Source organism: Musca autumnalis, unplaced genomic scaffold (assembly GCF_047663935.1).
Source record: "Musca autumnalis isolate F117 unplaced genomic scaffold, ASM4766393v1 scaffold_2, whole genome shotgun sequence".
NCBI classification, from domain to species: domain Eukaryota; kingdom Metazoa; phylum Arthropoda; class Insecta; order Diptera; family Muscidae; genus Musca; species Musca autumnalis.
Genome location: NW_027411755.1, coordinates 216,282,618 through 216,305,187, shown reverse-complemented (window position 1 = coordinate 216,305,187; position 22,570 = coordinate 216,282,618). Strand labels below are relative to the sequence as shown.

Here is a 22,570-nt window from a genome sequence, read left to right as displayed (position 1 = left end):
GGCGGTCATTTAAGGGGTCTTTTTGGTCCTCTTCCTATAAAATGCGATCTTATCGGATCAAAATATTCTACAAATTTGTTCGCCATCAATTGCTACTATAGGTCCTAGAATACACCAAAACTCTATATCTTACCTAAACACCAGAAGTATGCAAAATTATAAACACATTTTAGGGTTAATGACGTAATTTATATGGATTTTGGCAAAATTGTCATACAAAGCATCATTTTAGAAGAATGGCATCAAAGACAAAAATGTTCTCTGCAAAATTTCACAATAAGTCATTAAAGAAATAAAATCTCTATTTCCATTACATACAAAGGAAATATCGGTATCAATTTTGCCAAAATACCAAGAAACTAAAATTGGGTTGCAAGCTTCTACCATTTCTACAGTTTTGGATATGTTTGAGTTAAGATCACTTGGAATCCTTGCACTTTAGGTGTATAATGTCTTTGGCAACATTACTGATAAGAATGCGAGGAATATTTTTCTTAAAAAATTAACCCTCGTGTGAGTCATAAAAGGGGTCTTTTCGGTCCTTTTTTCTAAAAATCTTTAAAATCGCCTATAAAATGTAATGGAATCAGATCAAAATATTCTAGAAATTTGTTCGCCATAAACTTTTACTATAGGTCTTAGAATACATCAAACATCTAAATTATAACCAAACGCCAGAAAGTGACCCTAACCTATATTCTGACATTCTGAATCAAAGAAAATCTGTACATATCTACAAGACAAAATATCACATAAAAACGAAAAGTGCAAATATGTGCAGGATGTTTCGATGGAAATTGGTAAAAAACTCTTCCCTTTTTATGAAATGATAAGTTACACAGCCCAACTCGATCTTACTCATAACTATTTTCATAATTCATTGTGAAAATTGATCTTGAAAAAAATTAACAAGTACGGTCATCAATTATTAAAGAACGCACAATTCATTGCCGACACTGAACATCTTAAATACGTTTCACATACCTTTCATTACAATTACAAAAAGAAAATATTTAATAACCGTTGCTTATTTTGCATATTATCATAGATTTATAAACAACTTAAATATTGAAAAAAAAAAAATTAAATTAAAAATTAAAAGTCACTTCGACCAGCTTTTATACCCACTTATTAAACAAGAAATGTATATATTATTTCATAACTACACGAACTGGGATCCTATAAACAATATCTGACCCTTTTTAGTGTAAATTGATAAAATTTTTTTTCGATTTTTGGCCAGGTTTTTTGGAAAATCGGACACTGTGCTTTGCGACGATGTAACGTGGGTTGTCGTAGGTGGTCAAACAACGAAGATATCGCAATATAACGCAACTTTTCATTTATGCGATTTTAATAATAATGACGAATATCACAGCTTTAGTTGGGGTCCTTCCAAAAAGCAAAGTCTGACTATGAAAGTAGAAAATCCCATCTTTACAATGATGTAATGCAGGTTGGCGTAGGTGGCCAAATAACGGAGATATCGCAATAATCGGTAATACATCCCATTTTTAATTTTTTTGATTGGATCGTCACAAAATTTTGGATGTAAATGGAGGTCCCACAGAGGAAAAAAACCTACTGATTTTGGTAATGGTCGAATCTTATTCAGGGGTCGGAATGTGAAAAAACTTATTTGGAGAAAAGGCCAACATTTTATTTCAAAGCGAATATCTCTCTTCTGTTAGAGGTATATCGAAAGCAAGTTAGAGGTATATATGGCAAGTAAAGTAGAAGATATCGCCTTTACAACGATGTAAAGTAGGTTGTCGTAGGTGGTCAAACAACAGAGATATCGCAATACTCGGCAATGCATCCATTTTTTGTGCAATCACACGACAGGTCGGAATTTTGATCGGATCCTCACAAAATTTTGGGGGTTGATGGGTGTTTCAAATTAAATCTTTTCATGAATTGCTTATACTTTTTACCGCATACAGTTTATATACCTATATATATATACTTTCATACGGGCAAAATGTGCCTCATCGAAATATTGGTTTTAGGCCCCTAGTATGTTTGGACAAAATCCGTTTCAGTCAATTTGGAGTTGATTTAGCCATGTCCGTCCGTCTGTCTGGCTGGAACGCACGATAACTCTTGAACGGATCATTCGGTTCGGTCAAAAAATTGGCTTTCGTAATATTTTGTCCAAAATGTTCGAAAAAAAAGTTCGAAAATGTTCGGAACAAAAGTTCGAAAATGTTCGGAAAATTTATGCGCACGATAACTCTTGAAGGGATTAACCGATTAGGTCCATACTTGCACATAGTAAAATTTCTACCAGACTTAGACGAAGTTCCAATATGTATTCAATCAGTCCACTCCTTCGGATATCTCCCACACAAAATTTCGGAAAAGTTCAGTTTAGGATCTGGTCTCGAATCGCTTTGATTTTTGTTCTAGCAACCTTTTTTCACTGGCCCCTATACGACGGTACAAGTTTTATCCGGAGCAAGTCCATATTTTACACATCCTATTTTATCTACCAGATATTGATCAGGTTCGAATATGGACTATATTTGTCCACTCCTTCGGGTACCTCCAACACAAAATTTCGGATAAGTTCACTTTAAGCCCTGCGCTCGAATCACTCGAATCACTTTAAGTTTTGTTAAAGTTACTTGCATTCGCTACCTCAATTACGACGGCAATAGCTTCTGCAGGGGCAAGTCTATACTTCTGGAAAAAAAACAGCACGAAAGTGTTAAAAACCCCTATGGAACCATAAGTGGTGGCTGCAGAGCAAGATAACTCACGAACTGATAAACCGATTTGGTCCAACATTTGGCCTTCGTCATATTTTGTCCAAATTTGGTTTCAATTCGAAGATGGGCAATACTGGTCTACACCTTCCGGTACTTCCCCCCAATATTTAAAAAATGACACTAAAATGGTATGCACGACATCTCTTGAACGGGGCAACCAATTTGGTCCAAACTTTGGATATCCTAATAGTTTGTCCAAATTTAGTTTAACTTCTAAAATGGCATATAGGCGCCCTCTCCTAAGAGTACCTTCCCCACAAAAGTTCAACATTTGTGTCTAAGTGCAGTATAGGGTCTGTTCGAAGATCTTTGGGAAATGTTTACCGATGATGTTCGTTGTGGTCATGTTTACAGCGATATTATGTTTTCCATGCTTCCTGGCATACTGGTCCAAACGTTATACTATGACCCACTGAAATGACTAATGGAGCGATATCTATCAAAAATGTATTACTCTCAAAATAAGATCACTTCCATAATGAACCAAGTCCGTCCATTCCTTTAAGTACCTCATCCGCAACACTTTTGAACTTTAATCCTAATCCACATTTTTGTCGGCAAGTTCAAATGTCCAAAAAGGGCTACAAAATTCTGAATATATTATTATTCGATCTGTCCGTAGATGGAAGTTTCAACTCACATAGGTTGAGGGTGTATCTCTGTCGGCAAAGCCGACTGATATTTTTTTACTTGTTATGATTTAAATTGCCCCTTCATTTTCACATATTTGAAAGCTTAAAAATTTCCTCACGGGGAAGATTTCCTTCCAAAATTTACTAGTGCGAAGAAAAAAAACGCCAAAACCGACAAAAAGTTTCTAAATTGTATTTTGTTGCCCTTTCTAAGGAATACGTTAGGAAAAGCCAATAAATTAGCCTGTATGGGCCAAATATAGGAAAAAGTTAAAAATTCATGCAACTTTTATTAATTATAGTGGTATAGGAATTTACGCTCGGAGTCGACTCGGAGTTGGATTCGGAGCCGAAGTCGTAAAAAAACCTGTCTGGAGCCGGAGTCGGAGTCGAGCCAAAAATACCTCGACTCCGGAACCCTGGTACCTCGACTCCGAAACCCTGCTGGCGGATATATACTCTCAGCCTCTGACCAAACAAGTAGTAAACACAATACTTAACCGTATGTAAAATATTATTATTTTGAGTCACCAGTTTGCTTCAAAGTACGTGAAAACTCTTGGTGCCGTAAGTGGGGCGGGGCTATACCAAATCACCGACATATACAAACAAATTTAGGAAGCTAATTTCTGATTCATAGAGTACTCGACATGTTGAATTACGTAAAACTAAGTTTCGAAGACATTTATTAATTTTAGTTTTTAATTTTAGTATGTGCCAGATCCAGTATGTGCCAATTGTGCCGTTGCACAGTGTCCGATTTTCCGAAAAACCTGGCCAAAACTCTAAAAATGAATGGATTTTGACCTAACCTTTGGTTCTTTTGTTGTTCGGGCCGCTGATTACATTTTTGATATTATTTAACCCTCAGGCGGTCATTTAAGGGGTCTTTTTGGTCCTTCCTCCTATAAAATGTGATCTTATCGGATGAAAATATTCTACAAATTTGTTCGCCATCAATTTTTACTATGGGTCATAGAATACACCAAAACTCTATATCTTACCTTAACTTCAGAAATATGCAAATTAGAAAAACATTTTAGGGTTAATGTCGTACTTCATAAAAGTTTTGGCAAAATTGTCATACAAAGCATCATTTTAGAAGAATGGCGTCAAAGACAAAAATGTTCTCAGCTAAATTTCACTATAAGTCACCAAAGAAATGAAATCTCTATTTGAATTACATACCAAGGAATATCGATATCAATTTTGACCCCCGCAGGGGTCCTTTTAGTCCCTTTTTCCACAAATCTTTAAAATCTCCTATAAAATGTGGTCGGATCAGACCAAAATATTCTAGAAATTTGTTTGCCATAAAATTTTACATAGGTCTTAAAATATATCAAAACTCTAAATTATGCCCAAACGCCGGAAAGTGACCCTATGCTATATTCTGACATTCTGAATGAAAGAAAATCTGTATATACCTGCAAGTCAAAATATCGCATAAAAACGAAAAGTGCAAATATGTGCAGGATGTTTCGATGGAATTTGGTAAAAAACCCTTCCTTTTTTATGAAATGATAAATTAGACGGCCCAACTCGATCTTACTCACAACTATTTTCATAATTTTTTGCGAAAATTGATCTTGAAAATAATTAACAAGTACGGACATCAATTATTAAAGAACGCACAATTCATTGGCGACACTGAACATCTTAAATACATTTCACATACCTTTCATTACAATTACAAAAAGAAAATATTTAATAACCGTTGTTTATTTTGCATATTATCATAGATTTATAAACAACTTAAATATTGAAAAAAAAAATTAAATTCCAAATAGGGTCACTTCGACCTGCTTTTATACCCACTTATTAAACAAGAAATGTATATATTTTTTCATAACTACACGCACTGGGATCCTATAAACAATATCTGACCCTTTTTAGTGTAAATTGATAATTTTTTTTTTTTCGATTTTTGGCCAGGTTTTTTTGGAAAATCGGACTACTGAAAAAAATTCAAACGGTCCGAGAGGATCTCTTGAAGTTTATTTTTCCGAATTTTGTGTGGGAGGTACCGTTGTAGTCCATATAACATAATGATACATCACTGGATTAAATAATACGATGTTCTAAGCTTTGACCAGTCAGAAGCTCCCTACCAGAGTTATCTTATGGATTTGCCAGTTTAGTTGCCGTCAGGGTTTATTGAAGCTTTTAGGACATTATCTCAGTATGGACTTGCCCCCATTTGTGGTCATGAGTGTGTAAAATCATTATTGCCAAGACTCATCAAATGCTCTGTAGCATTTCCCACTAATTTTGCTGAAATTTATTATTTCGGGTCATAGCAGCAATTTTCGTTAGTCAACGTTTTTGCATAGTAACCGATTACAAGTAGAAAGAAGTCTGTTGACTAGTCATGTGATGTAAAATTATGGTTTATTTAGAGAAGCATGTTCTAAAACAAGAAAATTGGTTATTAAATTCCTTTCAAACTTCGCCTAAGTTCGTCTTACAGAACAAACATTCAGTCCGGACTAACTAATTAGGATATTAATAAAAACTGGCAAATGTGAACTCTTTAGACATACATTCCATTTGGGGAACAATTATTTATATGTTTTTGTGTGTTTACCCCCTTTTTCTTGCAGGATGCTTTGTTCTTCTGTCTTTAGAAAAAGGAGTTTTCTACAACTTAAACATTCCATTTATTGTTTAATGTTGATTTTCTTTACATACATTTTATTCATTCTGTTTTATTTACTCTGCACAAATTTCATTCTTTAACTAAAGATGTACAACTTTATGTAAGTAAGTATTCACACATTTCTTAAGAAATATATATATATATATATATGTACATTAGGGTTATAACTTTTTTGTATTTTTTGCAATCTTCAAAAATAAATAAAATACCACCACATAGCCGTGTGGAGCATGGAAAAATATTAGGAAATGCGTTGTCACTTTTTTAAGTGTAATTTATAGCCGCAAATTCTTTTAATTATTGCTTATATTTAAGAAGACTATATATTTTTTATTTACATAAACTCATCAGCCTTTCGGACAATGTAAATTTAGTTCTGTTAACTATCAAAATGAACTACAACGGAACACAGCGCCCAGCGGGTCGTCGTCCTCTGACTACAAAACACCCCCGCAGTCCCCCAACAACAGCTGCGCACGAGTTACGTCCCAAACCTTCCCCCTTGATTAAAATGAAATAAAATGTATTTATGTCTGCTAAATGTAGCAAAAACAAAAGTCTCAACTGAAATTTGAAACTTTTGTTTTCGTTCCCACACTTCCAGATAGTCATTCAATGCAGTGTTGGCAAACACCTTTCGCTACATTGAATGACAAACAATTAGAAACAGTTAAATAGTAAATTAGTCTTAAGACCACGTCTAAAAAATAAACACGTTTCGGTTTTTAAACGGAATAAAGTTTGTTTCTTTTACTCACGCAGCATTTAACACCATCAGTTGTTGTTTCAATCCCAGAATATTGCAAATTAAATTGCAAAAAGTATGCATATTTAATTTGCAATATGTGGGTAGCAGTTAGGTGGAACTGCCGAGGTAGAGTTGCTGAACGTATACTTTTTGCCGGTAAATAGGTGTATTTCAGGTTGCAAGCCTAGCATTAGACCGCTTTTAATAGGTCATAACCGTCTGGTCTTGGGGACTTTAACAAACATCATGAGTTGTGGCATTCGGTCCACGAAAAAGACCACAGGGGTCCTGCGTTGGCTGAACAGGTTGTTAGCTTTAGGATCATACCCTCTCCCCGTAATTGCGTCCATTTTCGGACCACCCCGCACATTCGTCAATCATGGGACAGCTGATTGGCCTAGTTTCAGAGAGTTCACTAATTACGGCGTCAGAGATCTGCCCAATTCTTCTGATGTTCAGCTAGTGGAAAAGACGTTCCGAGAAATCATCACTGCTGCAATCTCTCGCTTGGTCTGCTGGTCGAATACCCGAAGTAAGACCAAACTTCCCAGCAGAGGCGATGGGATTAGCAAATGAACGTGATGAGCTTCATCAAACCAACCCCAGAGTTAGGGTGCTGATACTGAAAGTTGCAACATTGGAGCCGGTATAAATGAATTGTGGGCAACGGTTAGGTAAATCTTGAACCCAGGAAAGAAGGAAGATAGGACCTCAGTCACGTTTGTCGACGTTACGTTGACTGACCCGAGATGGTGCAAAAGTTATTTTAATCCACAGTGTTTCGTGCACTCCGGGAGAAACAAGGCGAAGAGAAGTGTACTATGTCGCATCAGATCTCTTCTTATCGAAGATGAACCACCGCAGTTTACAGAGAATGATGTTTCGAATGACATCAGGAACGCTAAATCATACAAAGCGTTGGGCCTGATGGAATCTCCATGGTAATGCGAAATAGTGGGTGAGCCGGGAGTGGAGTATCTCACTGAAGTTCTCAAACTGTCGCTAGCCACCCTCATTGTTTCTGAAGTCTGGAAAATGGGCAGTGTGGTCCCGCTACATCAGCCAGGCAAGGATGCCGGCAAAAGTGAATCGTAGAGGTCGATTTCTCTTTTGTCGCTGATTTCGCTTTTGAGGCCTTAGTCCTCCCCAGCGTTAGAAATGCTATACAGTTGCCGATCTTACTTACTAAGATGTATGATTGCACGCTCCTGGCGACAGGTACCTTGGTGACATCTGTGAGAGTCTGATCTCCTATTTAACCGATCTTATTTTTATTATTTTTTTTCACGCGAGTACTATGCAGATTTCCGCCACTAAATCTATGACCTCTCTGTTCATCACATGGACGGTGCAGGTGGGAAGAGGGTTTAATGTCGTGGTAGCAGAATTTCGACCACAAACTGCACCAAAATTCTAGGGTCACATTCGTCAGCACATTCACGTCGTCCTCGCATGCCACAGCTATCTGCGACAAAATTAAAATAGGAACAAGGTCCTGAAGTCCCTAGCCAGCAGTACTTGGAGTTCAGATAAAGAAACCTTGAACGAGATAAAGAAACATATAACGCGATAGGTCGGACTGTCTTCAGCTAAGCGACGCCAGTTTGGTTCGAGAATTTTTGTGATAAGCAATGGAATAATGCTTCTAATGCTAATGCCGTCCTGAGAACAGCAACAGGGTGCCTCCTCATGTCTTCAGTGATCCATTTACATGGGGAGGCAAAGATTCTTCACGTACAGCAGTACTTGCTTGGGTGTTACCATGAGAGCCATCCCAATCAACATCTTGTGGGTAGGCCATATACATCAAGAAGGATCTTCACGTTCTAGAGAGCGAGGTCCAGCGATACAGGAGATAATCCCTAAGACCATCAGCAATTATAGTGTGAATAAAGTCCTCGGAGTACATCCTCCATCTATCGAAACTGAGGAGCGTCAGCTGCCACGTCAAACCAGAGTAGTTTTGACTCAACTACGCTCTGCCCATCATGCGGGATGGGCCCGCACAAAACACTGCACCTTTTCAACTGCCAAACCTACTCATATAACTCCAATGGATCTGTGGTTACATCCCATCGAAGTAGCCACTAGAGTTGTGCCAAAGGAACTATATGGAACTATCTAGTTCACTTCGCAGTTTCCAATGGTCCACATTTTACTTTGAACGACCTGCGTATACTTAATAGCACACGTTACATTTCATTATGTTAATCATACGCGTTGGAACTAGTACAAGGAACTAGGAACTACATTACCCAACTCTAGTAGCCACATTCCTGGAACTGGAGATAGAATCAGAGTCAGATTGAGCAGAAGAACGAACACACCAACAAGGACTTATGTTGACGATTTTTAGTGACCACAGACAACCTCAAATTTCAAATTACAGCTAGTTTGGCGAAAAATGTAGCTAAACCCTCAAAATACCGAAAATCGGGAGATACCGTTATATCGACACCTCCAAATAATAGTATGCTAAGTCTAAAAAGTAAGTTTTGCAGGAGAAGCTCTCAAAGTTTGGAAGTTTTTTTTGAACTTCAGTACTATGCTAAGTCAATATTTGTTTATAACTTCTGTTCGGAATGACCGATCATTACCAAAATTAGACAGAATTTAAGTTTAAGGACGTTCGACACCTCCAAATAATAGTTTGCTAATTCTGAAAAGCGAGTTTTGCAGGACAAGCTCTAAAAGTTTGGAAATTTCTTTGACCTTCAGTACTATACTAAGTAAATATTTGTTTATAACTTCTGTTCGGATTGTGCGATCATTACCAAAATTTGACTGAATTTAAGTTAAAGGACGTTAAATATATAAATGTAAAGAACTTGAAAACATGCTAAGTCGACTATGTCGACGATTTTTGATGGAGAACTTTCGTTGCCACTGAGAACCTCAAATGTCAAATTACACCTAGTTCGGTTATAAACTTTAACTAGAATCCTCAAAATACCGGAAATAGGGGGGTACCGTTATGTTGGGGCTATACTAAAACATGGACCTATGCCCGTAAATTTTGCATTTTGCAAAATATAGCTAATTCTTTTGGAATATGTGACTAAAAACGTCAAAAAACCTGATAGCGAGCCATACCGTTATAAGCCCATATAGCCCATCATCAAACTTGACGCACCTTCCAAAATAATCTCTATTTTTGTGGATGCTGGAATGATTACCACGGACGGACATGCATAGATCGACTCAGAATTTTACCTGATCAAGAATACTTTACTTTATACTTTGTAGGGTCGATTATTTTAATGCGTTAGAAACGAAAAACAAAATTAATATAAATTAGTAATCGCTTTCGGTGCGAGAACTTAGAAACGCGTTTTCGTTCACAGGACAAAATTTCCCCACACGGCACAGGCGTGGCATTTTTTTGGTTGTAGCCCTAATGTACATATGTATAAGTATTCATATATTTATAGATAAAAATTTGTTGTGTTGGTGTTGTAGCATGTTATTGTTGTTTTGTTTATCTTTCTACTGTTGTTGTTGACAAACAACACACACATGCGAAATATTTGTTTTTTCCTCACTTTCTTTTCTCTTTTGCAGTTTTATTTTCAGTTTTTCCCTATGTAATGTATATATGAATGTATGTTTGTGTGTGTGTATACTATATTGACAAGTGTTCTTAGTTCAACAACAGCAGCAGCACTTGTGTTCATTCCATTCGTAATGAATTTGTCGTTTCTATGTGTTTGAATTATTTTTCTTTGGTCTTTGAGTTGAAGTTGAAAACACTTTTTGTCTGCCGCCTGCCTGCATTAGCAGTGTTTCTTGTTTTCATGAAATTTCTGTTTTTGGTTGTTGGTTTTCACATACATATATTTTCTTCATTTTCTTAAGTTTTCGTTTGCATATCTCAAGTATCTTCAGATTTATATTTTTTTGTGGAGGATGTTTTCGTTATGATGTTTGTGTCTGTGTGTGTCGCTGTGTGTAGATCATTCTACCATTAAAAGTTCAAGTTGCTATAAATTTTCTTGAGCCATCGGACTGCTGGTGACATTTGCCATTAGGATGCTATCCTGTTGATGGGCATCACAATAATAAGTGGTCTGTTGACATGCTCGTCGTGTTCTGTGTACTCAAAGTATAAGCTCACTTTAATGTATGCTTAACAGTAATGCATTATTCTCAACACCACCTTGTTGGGGGGTGGGGGTGGTTTTATGAAATCGTTTTAGGTTCGAAAGTTTGCAACGGATCTAAGTGATAGATCCACCTTTATATATATGAACCTTTATATATGAACGCCTCATATATAGAAGACTAGCACTATGGTAATTGTTTGCAGTACACTATAGTAGTTAGTTGTTTGCTTGAAACTTAAACTGTTTGGTATCTACGAGGGCTGCACCATAACTATCTGACCTAACAATGAAAACGAGAATATTTAGCATCAAACATAGTTTTATTGTTTTTATACCCTCAGCATTTATGCTAACGAGGGTATATGGTAAATTTCAAAATTTCTTTTGCAATTCCATTGGAAGAAATGTTAAAAAAATTTTTGCGAGCACATCCGCAATATTTGGAACATAGATTAAGAAAAAAGTCGTGGTTTTAAATCTGTTCGCGTTCACAAAATTGGATGCTGCGCTCCAAAGTTATGGGGGATTTTATTCCCTTATAAAGAACAAATATTTAAAAATTCAATTTTTGCTGTAATAAGAAAATATATATATAAAGCGTTAACAGCATTTAATATCTATCCGTAGATGCCTAAACATTTACTAAATGTATTTCTATTTTCGCGGAAAATCAAGAAATACTGAAAAAATCTTGGAGTAAATTTAATTTATTCTAATTTAGAGTCAAATAAAACTCGAAAAAAATAAATTAAAAATACGTACAGATTCTAGACAACGCGTAGAAAAATATGAGACCAAAATTTTAACGATAGGATTTATAACTGCCATGTTACAGCAACAACAAAAGACGAAAACTTTTTGTTGGAAATTATTTCAAAAATATATATTTTTGTTTAATACGAAAAATAGAAAAAAACATTTTTGGGAGTTATTCTACTATTTCGCCAAATTTCGATGCAAGGACTGTCGGACTTCGCTGAAACTTCTTCAGGGAAAATGCGGTGACAAACCCGAAAGTGTATTTGCTTACTTTGATAAACAACGGGATTATGAAATAGAAAGTAATATTGAAATTACAACCAAAGAAAAAGCATAAAAGTCAAAAAACGTATAATTCGCGAATTCGTTAAATCAGTTAAGGCGCATGCGCTTTTCAGATACAGCGAATGCATCTCTATCAATATGTAGCGATTTTTCCACTTTTCCTTCAGCGGCCAAAGTGTGCCGTCAGCTGCATCTTACTGTTCAAAAAACCTTTATGTGGGTAAAAATTGCGCGATGTACATAAGATTATAAGGCGCATCCGATTTCAGTGACCGCCTATAAAAAATACGTCATTATAACAAATTTTAAACAAAATCGTCAAGAACCGCGGATGTGCTACCAAATTCTATTTTATACGAAATATGAATATTACTCCAGAATCTCGGTAATTTATGCCACACGGTTTTGGAAAATAATATAATCGCGAATAAAGGATTCCATTTATGTCAAAAAAAACCAAAGAAAATCGCGGTTCAATGCGCGGAATCATCAAAATATAATTTTGCAGAATTTCCTACTTTCAAGGTATCTATAACCGCCGTTTTAGTGGATGGATTTGAAAGCGTAAGGGTTCATTAGATCCGGCGCGTAAAAAAACTAAAATCACGCGGGGTTCAAGGGTACCTGAGTCACAGTTGTAACTTTTGAAGCCAAAAAATAGGTTTTTAAAGAAAATTTACGCACCTAAATTTCGACTTTGGACTCCTATTACTAGGGAGCTGTATGAAGCACACTCATGAGATATACATCAAACGACGTGGAATCACGAGTTCTACAATCCAATAAATAGTTTGGGTAATTATCTGGTTGCGCCCTCCAATTATAACAAAAATTCAAAAAACCCAGATTTCAAAACTTCAAAATGTCAGCATCGATTTTAGGGGATGCAGTGTATATATCGAAAAGTCATACATTAGAACCAAGTTGCCCAAGGGGTATTCTTCAATTCTTTCTTTGAGCTCAGCTCTAAATTTTTCGTGGTTTGACCAGAAATCAAGAAAGAACACTAAAAAACTTGTAAACTTCAACACATTTTTACCCATTTTTTAATATTACCACCAACACAGCTTCCACATAAATTATTTGTTATGGTTCATTATATGCGACCACGGCTAAAACACTTCAATTGATATAAATATATTCACATTGTATAAAATATATTCACAGTTCGCGACTTATTAAATGGTGTACCTCAACTTCAACGATTGTAAAACATTTTTGAATATTACCATATACACTTTCATACGGGCAAAATGTGTCTCATCGAAATAATGGTTTTAGACCCCAAGTATGTTTGGACGAAATGCGTTTCAGACAATTTGGAGTCGATTGAGCAATGTCCGTCCGTCTGTCTGTCTGTCTGGCTAACTCTCGAACGGATGAACCGATTCGGTTTAAATTTTGGCTTTCGTAATATTTTGCCCAAACTTAGTTTAAGTTCGAAGATGAAAAGTTCAGTTTAGGGCCATCTCTCGAATCGCTTTGATTTTTGTTTTAGCAGCTTGTATTCACTACCCCCCATACGACGGTACAAGTTTCATCAGGGGCAAGTCCATACTTCCAGAGAAAATAGCCTGAAAGTTGCAAAAAAAAACCCCTATGACATCGTGTGAGGTGGTTGGAGCGCAAGATAACTTTCGAGTGGATCTGCCGATTCGGTCCAAAATTTGGCCTTAGTAATGTTTTGTCCAAGCATAGTGTAGGTTCGAAGATGAGCCATATTGGTCTACTCTTTCAGGTACCTCCCCCACAAAAGTTCAAAAATGTTCGGAAAAATTGTCTGTACGGTAACTCCGAAATGGTCCATACTTCACACATTCTAATATGTCTACCAGATATAGATCAGGTTAAAATATGGACTATATTTGTCCACTCATCCGGTACCACCCACACAAAATTTCGGATAAGTTCACTTTAAGACCTGCTATCGAATCGCTTTGATTTTTTTTGTTGAAGCAACTTGAATTCGCTGCCTTAATTACGATGGTAAAAGTTTTTTCAGGGACAAGTCCATACTTCTTGAGCAAACAGCCCGAAGGGTGTAAAATCCCATATAGCACCATATGTTTTCTACGTTATTTGAGGAACAATTGTTTCAATAATCATAGGCTGAGGGTATATCTCGGTCGGCAAAGCCGACTGATACTTTTTTACTTGTTTAAGTAGTTTTCAGCATGATTTATACACTTTTTTTCTTTCTTTTCTTCAAGCACTTTTTTCACTCAGATTGAGACACATTCAAAACATGGTTTTTGAAAGCTTCAACAGCATATTCTGGTGACGAAAATCGTTGACCACGCTTTTTTTCTTCATGTGCTGGAATCAAATGAAGTCGCTGGATCGATCCCCAGTCGGGGCTGTACGGCGCATGACACATCAATTCCACGTTTTGTTTGGAACGTGAGTGTGAGTCATGCATTGCCATGATGCAGAATGATTCGTATTTTCTTGTTCTCAGGAGACTTCATCGAACAAATTGTAGTGTACCACTCAGAATTAACCGTCCAACATTTCTCAAGTCGTATAGTAGCCAGACGGTCAGTTTTGTCGAAGAAGCCGGCCACCATTTGCTTCGAAGTCCTTCTTACGTGAACAACTTTAGTTGGATTTTGCTCGCTTTCGAACCTAAACGATCGATTTCTGTTTTGTTTCGGGCTCCTAAGCATATATCAAGGATTCATCGCCCGTGATGATTTTATAAACGTCGTTTGAAGTACCGCGTTCGTTTTTATTCACTATTTAATTGCACCAATCCACAAGAGCCCTTTTTGGACATTTGACTAATGTTGCCGGATCTAGGGAGACAAATCAATTTTTTCGGCCATGTGTCCATGAAATATCAAATGAACGACCCTCACGAACTTCGTTTTTTGGCGAGTATCTGCCACGATTGAATACATTAAATCAGTTTTTCATAGTGCTATAAGATGGTACTTTATCGACGTACAAAGATTTAATTTGATCTTTGGACTCTTGCCGTGATTATCCACGCCGAAAATTGTGAAAATGGAAAGGACGAAAACGTTCAAAAGCAAATTCCATTTTTTTTTGCAAAGTGATTTTTTCAAATCACTGTAGACAACACAACACATGGTCGTATGACAAACTGTCCTGAGTACGTTTAGGCTAAAAACGGTCAACGGTCAACGGATTAACCAAGTCGGATCAAATTTTGTACCAACTTATTGTCAATACATGATATCGGTCCATTGCACAGTGGTCGCTGCCAAAATTAAAAAAAAATTAAAGTCTAATTGTTGATACCATATGAACATTAGGGCTATAACCAAAAAAATACCACCACATAGCCGTGTAGAGCATGGGAAACTATTATGAAATACGGCGTCAATTTTTCTTTATCGCGAAAAAAGTTTCCGCACCAAATGCATTGAAGTTCAGTAATGCATTTTTTAATTTTAGCTGTTATGACAACATATTTGCTTTTAATTAAAATTTGTATTTTTTTGTAATCTAATTTAAAATCATTATCAAAGCGTTCTGGACCAATTTGTTCTCAAATCGCGCATTTCGGAGCATTTTATGAATTTTTGACACTATTGCAGTTTTTGCTTTTTCTATATAAACTCGTGAATTTTATGTTTATATTTTTTGTACCTACCGGACAAAAGAATATGGGGTCATTTGCAACGAAGTCGCGAAAGTTACAGGCGGTTTTTGTTGACTTTGCCTGTGAGAATCGTATATGTTTTTTACAAAAATACAACACCAGTACCACGTGGGGAATTTTGTCCTAATAATGAAAACGCGTTTCTAAGATCGATTCGATGAAAAAAGTTTCCGCGCCGACTGTAATTACTAAAACCCTTTTGATATTTTTTCTACTTATAATTTTAAATTTGCTTTGTTTGAATAAATATCACTGTGATACAAAAGTGGACAACATTTTTTTGCAGGGGTTCTAATGCATAAATTCGGTTTTGTGGGAGTCCACAGAAGACGAAAATATCTTTGGTTTCTTTGGGTCACTTCGCGTTTTGATTTTATAACGGTAAATGTAGTGAAAAATGGGCTTTCTTGGATTTTCAAATTTAAACGGACATTACTTACTTTTTCCACAACCGATTTGCACACACTGTTTTTCATTATAAAGGGGAGAGTAATGCCTTTCGAACAAGCCATAGATTTTTAAAATCGGTTAACAAATGGCTAAGTAATAGTGGTTTAAGTGTGACAAAAACGCATTAAAAAACAGTAAAATGTTTTTCCTTGTGCTCTAGGCTGCGTAAACGACACCTAACAGTACAATTACTTACTGTTAGCAAGTAGGAAATTTAGTTGGCTTTCCAAAATGGGAAAAGCCAACGAAATCGGTTGAAAAATGACTGCGTTATGGCATTTTTTGTGTTTCAACTTTTTGGTTTTTTTTCATATTTTCCTTTATAGAACATTGATACCTTGTGCGTAAATGTTAAGCAGGATAATCACAATTAGAATCATACATGCTAAGATACCAATCTTTTATAAAGGAAAATATGAAAAAAACCAAAAAGTTTAAACACAAAAAATGCCATAACGCAGTCATTCTTCAACCGATTTCGTTGGCTTTTCCCATTTTGGAAAGCCAACTAAATTTCCTACTTGCTAACAGTAAATAATTGTACTGTTAGGTGTCGTTTACGCAGCCTAGAGCACAAGGAAAAACATTTTACTGTTTTTTAATGCGTTTTTGTCACACTTAAACCACTATTACTTAGCCATTTGTTAACCGATTTTAAAAATCTATGGCTTGTTCGAAAGGCATTACTCTCCCCTTTATAATGAAAAACAGAGTGTGCAAATCGGTTGTGGAAAAAAGAAGTAATGTCCGTTTAAATTTGAAAATCCAAGAAAGCCCATTTTTCACTACATTTACCGTTATAAAATCAAAACGCGAAGTGACCCAAAGAAACCAAAGGTATTTTCGTCTTCTGTGGACTCCCACAAACCCGAATTTATGCATTAGAACCCCTGCAAATTTTCACTGTAGCACAGTGTATTCATAGAAAAAATACAATTCTCACAGGCAAAGTCATTAAAAACTGTCTGTAACTTTCGCGAATTTGTTGCAGATGACACCATATTCTCTTGTCCGATAGGTACAATAAATATAAACATAAAATTCACGAGTTTATAAAGAAAAAACAAAAATTGCAATAGTGTCAAAAATGCATAAAATGCTCCGAAATGGCGCGATTTGAGAACAAATTGGTCCAGAACGCTTTGATAATGATTTTAAATTAGATTACAAAAAAATAAAAATTTTAATTAAAAGCAAATATGTTGTCATAACAGCTAAAATTAAAAAATGCATTACTGAACTTCAATGCATTTGGTGCGGAAACTTTTTTCGCGATAGAGAAAAAATTACACCTTTTTTCATAATAGTTTTTCATGCTCTACACGGCTATGTGGTGGTATTTTTGATATTTGCAAAAAAGTGCAAAAAGTTATATCCCTAATGAACATATCTATTCCTCACATGTTAAATTTCTCTAAAATAAATTTGTTTTGGATTACTTCTTACTGTACTCTTTGAGAATAGCATAAAAAAAGAGAATATTTAACATTTTGGATTTCGAGGTAAATTCGGTGCAAAAGTTAGGTGAAAGTAAAATATTAGTATCAAACTAAATGTAATCTTTCTTAACCAAACTTAATTCAAATATTGAAAACTGAATAAAAAAGTGAAAATGACTCAAGTTTAAAAAATGTATTGTTTTCTTAACATGTTAAGAAAAGGTTCATAAAAATATTTTGATTGTTTGTAATCATATTCTCTTTATCTTTAATATTTTTCATCCGAATTAGCGTAGTTTGGTATGTGAAAAAAATAAGGACACTTCATGACATATTTTAATAAGGACCAAATTTGAAAGAAATTAAAAAGGTTTTTACTTAGTAATGATAGATCAAGCGTTTCAGTTTCATTAGTACTTTGTAGACGATCCTTTTTTTTCTAAAACAGCAGCTTTGAGTCAACCAAATTTTGGCAATCCTGCACCGGTATCGCCTCCCAAAGCTCATCGTAATTTGATGGACACTTTTCCCTGATCGCCCTTTTAACTTTATTCAACACATTTTCAGTCGGTTTCAAATCAAGGGATTGTGCGGGCCATTCTAACAACTTAACTTAATTGTCCTGGAAACCCTTTCTTCATGTTGGCGTATGCTTTTTGTCATTATACTGCTGGAAGATTAATTTGAGGGGCATATCCTCTTCAGCATACGGTAGCATTATATTTTTCAAAACTTCAATGTAATCTGGTGATTTCATAAGACTTTAAATACAATACGATATATTTTAGTAAATTACCGTAGCGTTTACACAACATGATCTATTTTATTTTTCCTCGGGAACTAAATTTTATGAAATTCAAAATTTAGTGGACTAGAACTTTTGTGGAACAACATGGAACAAAGAAAGATGCCCAAAAGTCTCCTCTTTTAGCCCATATATACTTTTGTACCTCTCCCGTTCCGTCCGTTTAACACTTTTTTCAATTTATTGAAATTACATGGGTAAAAATGTGTGTTTTTCTGTACGGTTTCCATATGAATTACAGTTTTTTGACACAAATTACATCTTTTTTGAGTATATGAGTTTTTATACGAGTTATATAAGTTTTATTAATACCCAAGAAGATTTTTTTTAATTTTTGAAAAAATTTAAATTTTTTTGGTAAAAATTTTGTTACAAATTTTTGAAAAAAATTTTTTTCGACATTTTTTCGATTTTTTTTTTAGTTTTTTGGTAATTATTTTGTTTATTTGTTGGTGTTTGACCATCTTTAATACATAGGAAGATATAAAAACCACAAAAACACTCATATTTTGATGAAAAATAATTAAAAAACTCAAAAGTTTAACTTTGACCTTGAATTTCTCTGCAACTACCAGACCGAACTTGACCACTTATAATTCGTCTGAAAGCTGATTGTGTTGTCTGTCTAACAGAAAGAGAATTATGAATATATCTCTATCCGTTCAAAAGTTACAGAATTTTGACCAGGAAAAAACGATTCTGAACCACTGTGTGTCCGTCTGTGGAAATCAATCTAGCGTCCGAACAGATTAAAGTATGTGGATGAAATTTTGGTGGAATCTATTATATGTACGTAGGACTTTTGGTGTTAAAAGCGGGCTATGTAGGTCCACGTTTTCCTACAGTCACCGTACAAAGTGACGCGTCGTTTTAAGGAATTTTTAAGATATTTGTTCCATTTTACCAACGAATTGGTTGTAATTTGGTATTTTTTGTCTTCAGAGGTTAAAAAACATTTCTACCAAAGTTTTTTATATAGGTCCACGTTTTGGTATAGCCCCCATATAACGCCCCATACATAATATGCGTCACTTTAAGATATTTTGAATGTATTAGTCTCATTTGACCTGTTGTAAGTTTGTATTTTGTGTTTCCAGAGGCTAAGAAACATATCTACCATAAAATGTTTATATAGGTCCACGCTGTGATATAGCCCCCATAGGACGATATCTCCCGATTTTCGGTATTTTGAAGGTTTTAGCCTCATTATCACACCGAAATGGCTAAAATTTGGTATTTAGTCTTTCTCTGGGCAACAAAAATTTCCGTCAGAAATTTGTCGGTATACGTCCACGTTTTGATGTAGCCACAATAATCAACGGGAATAACGGAAATTTGGTATTTAGTCTTCGCTGGAGTTACGAAACTTTCCTCCAGAAATTTATAGGTACAGTTCAACGTTTTATACAACCTCCATAGAACGGTGCTCCCGATGTTTTTAACTATCCAAATCCTGAATATCCAGGTCTAGGTCTAATCGGTGTTGCCCAGTTTTATGTATTTCGCTCAATTCGGAAAATTGTAAATATTGGCCCATGTTTGGAAAGAACAAAAATGTCGTCCCATATAAGCTGTTTTGAAGGGTTTATTATCAGTTGAGATATATATGTACTACTCCTGTAATAAAACGAAATTAAACTTATTGTTCCTTTCACTTCAATACAGTTCGTGGTGGAGGGTATACAAAGTTTGGTCCGGCCGAAATTAACGCTTTTCGTACTTGTTTCAAATATGCAGGTGATACATTTCAGCTTTTTTAAATATATAGAAGATACATTGTGCGGTACAGTTATATAAAGGATGAGTCAAAATGTGGTCCTCAATAGAGTTGGGCAATCTAGTTCCTAGTTCCTTGTACCAGTTCCAAAACGTATGAGTAACATCATGAAATATAACGTGTGATAGTAAGTATACGCAGTTTGTTCGAAGAAAAAATGTGGGCCGTTGGAACTGCGAAAGGAACTAGATAGTTCCAAATAGTTCCTTTGGCACAACTCTAGTCCTCAATATAAAATTTGGAAAATTCAGCCATTTTGATGATTATTACGAACCCTAAAATTACCGAATATTAGGTGGTACCGATTTATGGGACAACATCAACGTGTGGACCTAATTGATAGACTAAGTGGCATTTCGGCCATTTCGAATTAATAATTTATATAAAACCTTCAAAATTCCGAAAATCGTACGGTACCATTATATGGGAACCCTATAAAAACGTGGACCCAATTCAAATTTTTTTGCCAGAAGGTTTTGTAGGGAATACCGATAGGAAAAATTTTAGCCAATTTCATTAAAAGATGTGGTCAAGACCCCCAAAGTGCCAGAAATCAGGGGGTAACGTTCTATGGGGACTATACCTAAAGTTAGACCTATGTTGATTTTTTTTTTTGCTTTTTATTTGTGTTGCTAACCTAACATTTACTGAAATCGTATTGATATCTGCACAGGAAGTATTTTTGACCGCCCTTCCCATACAGGTTCGACCACATTGCATTGTTTTGTATAGCTCCAACGTAACGCTATTTTCAGATTTTATGTATATCAACGATTTTATCGACAAATTCCATCTGTAACATATTTCACGTACATTTTAATGTATTGAGGGGTTCTACAGTGTATTGTACCTGCCAATTTCACGTATTTTCAAGATGTTTATTTTTTTTATAAAAACACCTTGTAAGTGATACAAAGGGATTTTTCAATAAAGACTAACGAAACGATATGAACAATCTAAAAAATAATCTAATATGGATCTTGACTGTGTGTCATGGAGAGACTTTCCACATATATCACACTTTGTGTTAATAATCATTAAAAAGAAAAACTGAACAACATCGGATTAATCAAAAATTACAAAAAAATTACCTCCATTGCATTGTTTTGCTTTGGCAAAAATGTCATATTTAATGGCATTATTTTACTGACACTATAAAAAATAAGCTCATACAAGTAAATCCAAAATAATGATGCCATAATATTAACGATAAGCATAATAATGATCCTAGCATTCAGCTTTCTCTTTATACACATATGGCAAAGGTAAATATCTATGTATATGTATTTATGTAAGTGTATATGTAGGCAGTAACTACATTGAAGTTGTCGGCCATAAAATATATTTAATAGCATTCACTTATGTTTATATATAGGAGATCTAAGCGAATGTATGAAAATATAAACAGCAGCCTTAATAACTGATTCCATAAAAAGCCCACATACTCACACAAAAGTATGTATGTACGTATGTACATAATAATATTATTTTAATATGAATGGCTGACTGGCTGGCTGCTAGGCAACAAAAACATAAATTGTGCTTACAACACAAAAAACAACAACGTCTTCACCTACCATACTTAGCTTTTACATTGTGAATGCAATGTAATTTTGTGAATAGATAATAAAGTATTTTGCTCATGCTGTTGTCTGGCAGCTGAAATAGCAATGACTGTGGAGGCCAACAAAACTTCCATGAAAATGTGCAAAAATTTAAATCTCATGTTTAAAACATTTTGTATTTAAATATTTTTATTTAATTTTACATTCAAATTGAAAATAAATAATTCCGATACGGGAGGAATGTTTGAATTTATTTATTGTACCAAATATATTATTTAATACAAATATGCAATAAAATTAAATTATGTTTAAAACATATATAAATTAGATCGAATACCGTAGAATCTATAAACTATTTAGAAGCTCAGTGAGGAGAAATTATTTAAAATATTTTCCACATAACTTCGTATCAAATATATTTAATTTTTTACTCCGGTGCGTATACTTTTTGCACACAAAATAATATTAAATACGTATACGTATAATAGACATTTATTTTAACATTTAATCCGGTAGTCCGATTATGAGCATCGCACATGTTACATTTTGCACGATATCTATAAGTGGATTATACTTACTAGCGTAAAAGACAATATTTAAAAAATATAAACGATTATATATTATACATATTCTGTTGAACAATAAAAATACATTTTGGCAAAATGTTTGATGCTACGGCTATGATGCAGTCTGTTTCTCATATTTATCACGTCATTAGCATTACTCTAATGAAGTGAATAAAGAAGATACCATAGGTGTATGGTAAAACCCAAAAAAGTTTTACTATCGATGAATCCGAGATCCACCCTTTCAGAATTCGCGAACTGTTGACATATTCTATATAATATGACTGGATTTCTTTAAATGAAGTGTTTTTGGTGGGTTCTCATAATATCGACCATTAAAAACAGTTTACATGAAAAAATGTGTTGAATCCAAAATATTGTTT

The 22,570-nt window shown here is 35.0% G+C and overlaps 1 protein-coding gene across 5 annotated transcripts in view; it reads right to left on the bottom strand.

Moving 5' to 3' along the window:
- Positions 1-22,570, bottom strand: part of wry (delta and Notch-like EGF repeat containing weary) — a 260,765-nt gene that overhangs the window by 212,863 nt on the left and 25,332 nt on the right. The window lies entirely within an intron of this gene.